The sequence below is a fragment of the Oncorhynchus tshawytscha genome, linkage group LG12 (assembly GCF_018296145.1).
Source record: "Oncorhynchus tshawytscha isolate Ot180627B linkage group LG12, Otsh_v2.0, whole genome shotgun sequence".
Classification (NCBI taxonomy): Eukaryota; Metazoa; Chordata; class Actinopteri; order Salmoniformes; family Salmonidae; genus Oncorhynchus; species Oncorhynchus tshawytscha.
Genome location: NC_056440.1, coordinates 11,079,216 through 11,083,492, shown reverse-complemented (window position 1 = coordinate 11,083,492; position 4,277 = coordinate 11,079,216). Strand labels below are relative to the sequence as shown.

General features: G+C 43.0%; 1 pseudogene; it reads right to left on the bottom strand.

Annotated features, from left to right (window-relative positions):
• Positions 1-227: 227 nt before the first annotated feature.
• On the bottom strand, positions 228-3,304 carry LOC112262553 (annotated as a pseudogene).
• Between the last annotated feature and the right edge of the window lie 973 nt (positions 3,305-4,277).

The following is a 4,277-nucleotide window of genomic DNA, read 5'->3' as shown; positions in this document are numbered from 1 at the left end:
GTTCCCGCAGATCGAGTGAAAGGACATGCTGAATGGTCGGCTTCTTGGAGAAAGCAATAGCCATTTAAAAGACAACTTAATAAGCACGGTGTAGAATGTAGTGGAAATACCATGGCAAAAATAGTCAAGACACCCAAGCTTGCCTATTAGATGGTGCAGCTCTAGTCAATGGTAGTTTCAGTCCCCAACCTTCTCTGTACGACAGACCTCATGAGTGACAAACGAGATGCAATGCAAAGTTTTTTTTAATGCAGTAATTTAGCGCAACAAGGAGAGTGTAACAAAATTATACAGAGGAAAACATTCCTACATGCTAAAACCGATAACATACAGAAGACGCCGGAGCAGGATACACAAATAAATAAGTGTCTTTAGAGCGATCAGTCCCCCAGCTAAATACAATGTACACAAATACTGGATGCATTCATTTCCCCGGGAACCCAAGAATGTGTGGATAGATTATTAAGCAATCTTACAAAACCACTAGCAATCAAGTAGTGATGCCAAATTAAGATGTCAAGAACTACATCTCCCACAAGTCAATGCAGGATCACCCATTGTACAGACCTGCTGTAATAGAGGAGATTACGTGCTTAACTTCATTTTAAAAACACAAGGTAAACTAGTAGTAGCCTGGTCACAGATTAGTTTGTACTGTAAAGACAAAATATAGCCATTGGCTCAAAAGCACAAACAGATCTGGGAAAAGGCTATCACTTTGCCATCTATACATCAATATAAAGCATGATCTACTGTAGTCACTTAACACTACATGAAAATATAAGGGAGATCTATAGGTTGGATCATTGATTAATTGGGCCAATAGGGCTCACGTCAGACACTGATCAGCTGAGGGAACAGTTCATTGGCGAACACATCATCCCAGGATCCCTCAGAGCAGAGGGGGGAGGACATGTCGCTGAAGGGGGAAGGGGACCGCTCGTATCCGGAGTCGCTGTAGGTCTCAGTCAGGTAGGTACCCGTCTTCTCCAGGCCACCCAGGGCCAGGTCAGAGGTCGGCGAGACCACGGACAGGAAGTCATCCAACACCCCATGACTCTCAGGGATGATGACCACTTCCTCCGGCTCATCTTTGACACACACCACCTCGCAGACCTCCTCAGCCAAAGAGAAGACCTCCTCCATCTTTGTTACACTCTCCTCGTAATGCACTTCCTGCTGCCCAGGGGGAAGCGCCACCCCCTCCACAGGCTTGGTGTAGATGTGGTCAAAGTGGATCAGTTCATTAAGGGCCTCCAGCTTAACTGGTGTGGCCCCCAGAGCTGCAGGTGAGGGGGAAGGTACTCCTGCCCCCCCTCCGACCAGCAGCATCTCCTGCGCCTGGATCTCCTGCTCACTACACTCCTTGAGGAACAGCTCTGGGTCAAGGATGTCCAGAATGCCCAGCAAGAGATCAGACTGGAGAAGGGTGAGAATTACAACTATGAACAGATATAGAAGACCATACTTGAGTCTATGGGTGGATCTGGAAATGGCCACCAATAAACAGGACAAGAACAACACTACTGGAAAATCTCTTGGCAACACAAATCCAATCAATTACTATTCATTATAAAAAGTGCTGGTACATGGTTTCTTCTCCAATTGACAAAGCCTACGTCACACTACAAAATGTCGGTTTACATTAGCCGTTGCAGACAAAAATGGTCTCACCTCAGAGTCTGTAGAGTCAGGACTGTCTGTATCCATTGGGAAATCTTCAGATTTGGACATTGCTGGGCCTGCACCTGCTGCGGAGGCACACATAGCCTGAGTACTGCAGACTCAGAAGACCCGATCCCCAAACCTGCATCAATCCCACTGGACTCCAACACTTGACCCTGAGGAGAGAGGTGTTATAACAGTCCATTTTTAAAATGTTGTTATTTGTCACATGCGCCAAATACAACCGGTGTAGTAGACTTACTGTGAAATGATTACTGACAAACCCTTAAACAACAATGCAGGTAAGAAAATAGAGTTGAAATATCTACTAAATAAACTAAAGTGGATACCAGGACCAAGTAAATGTGCAGATTAGGAGAGGTAATATTACTGATCCAAGGCTATAACAGATCTGACAGCCAACCAGGTGGCAACTTAGTTCACCCCCCATCCTCTGCATAAGTAGCAACTCCACAAATCCTCTTACCTCTTTGGCTTCCAGGGCGTCCAACCCCAGCCTCTGTCTCAGTTCCTCATTCTCGTTCACCAAGCCACATGTCTTTTGCTGTAAAAGCCTATTCTCAACATGAAGTTTCTTGTTCTAGAGAAGGAAAAAAAAAGGTGTGAACACCTCAGCCGAGCAGCCTTTTACACCATGACACGTTTACATGGTGGATATGCATTTACCTCCAACTCCAACGCGAGAACTTGGTCTTCCAGGTCCCCCATTTTAGCTTTTTTTCTGTCTCTGGCTGTCTGGGCTGCAACTCGGTTCTTGAGTTTCCTGAAGAGGACAGACATTTGAAGCATTTTTTCTTTAGAAATTGCTGACAGAACAAGTTGAACAGGAATGGCTTGTTAGTTATTGCACAATCAGCCGCCATATTCCTGCCACGCAGGCAGAACGAGTACAGCGCTGCTTCAAATATGAAAACCTGGGTCGGATCAGCTGACTGACTGGAAGACTCCTCAAATCCGTTGATAAGCAATACCTGTTGATAGTCCGGCCGAGTTGTGTCTTTGGCCTACGAATCTACCTTATATTCTACATGTAGAACTTGCATGTTTTATTCTTAGCCTAGTTATTGGAAAGACAGAAGTTCATGGACTCTTTCCAGATGTGAGGAGAAGGGAGTAGCCGGCTTCCGTTGGACAATCAATTCACCATTGTTCCCTTTTGGGTCACAAGATATTATCGCATTTGATTGCTAGATAATCATTAACATAGGCCTAGCCATGAACAACGTCACACTAAACAGCCCCTTCATGAAACTAACCTGCGAAGCTGCTTTTCTTCAGGACTCAAATGAGTGAGTCTCTGTCTTTTTCGCAGGGGTGGCCCAGTTGTCGAATTTGAGTCGGAATCCGAAGAATTGGCTTGGTTCGAAGCAGATGACGGCAAAACGACCGAAATGGACCGTCTGTAGCACTGTGTTGCGCTGGGAGAGCCATGCTGTTTCCCAGATATCAAAATGACTTTATGTCCCGCTGTCACCACGACCATCTTGTTTACCTTATGCACCTATATCGCTTAGAAATATTAGGGAAGTTTTTTTTTTTTTTTTTTTCAAAGAAACCTAAGGTTTCTCTCGGTCTTTCTATCCCCGTCAGTTCTCAAATATAAAAACGAGTACCGCTCGCTATGTATTTCTACCGTCGTGGTGAAATGTGATTGGCTCTCAGAGGCTGTGATGCTAGTCTCTGATTTGTCATAGAGCTGATGTAATTAGCATTCCTCCCCTTTCCTGTTGGTCTCATTGCCAGTCCAGGCTACGACAGATATAGAGAAAGGACCTCTGCCTACGCTTGGCACTAATAACAAACCCGACCGTTAAAAAGTCCCAATAAAAATAACTAGAGGCAAGTATTTTCACCCTGGTGTATTAGACTACCTTCTCTTTAGAGACATTAAAAGTCTGTTTCTAAACAGCAAATTAGTTTTCTTTTGGAGTACTTTCAGAATAGTTTACTTTATTCTAACGTTCTAACATTCTACTTTATAGGCCTACATAATAGTTCTAACGTTCTAACATTCTACTTTATAGGCCTACATAATAGTTCTAACGTTCTAACATTCTACTTTATAGGCCTACATAATTGTTCTAACATTCTACTTTATAGGCCTATATAATTGTTCTAACGTTCTAACATTCTACACAGTAGGCCTACATAATTGTTCTAACGTTCTAACATTCTACATAGTAACATAGTAGGCCTACATAATTGTTCTAACGTTCTAACATTCTACTCAGTAGGCCTACATAATTGTTCTAATGTTCTAACATTCTACCCAGTAGGCCTACATAATTGTTCTAATGTTCATAATTGTTCTAACGTTCTAACATTTTATTCAGTAGGCCTACATGATTGTTCTAACGTTCTAACATTCTACTCAGTAGGTCTACATAATTGCAGTTGTAAAAGAAGACTATTGCAATGGACAATTTTTTTTAATAGAGAAGTTATTGCAGAAGGTTGCATCAGGTGTTTTCACCACTGTCTCTGAATCCCCCCCATTGGTTTCTCCTCCATCATTCAATAGTACATGCTGTTTGTAAATGTATATTGAATTTAGATTACCTGCCTGCCATTGTACAACTGCAATCCATCTC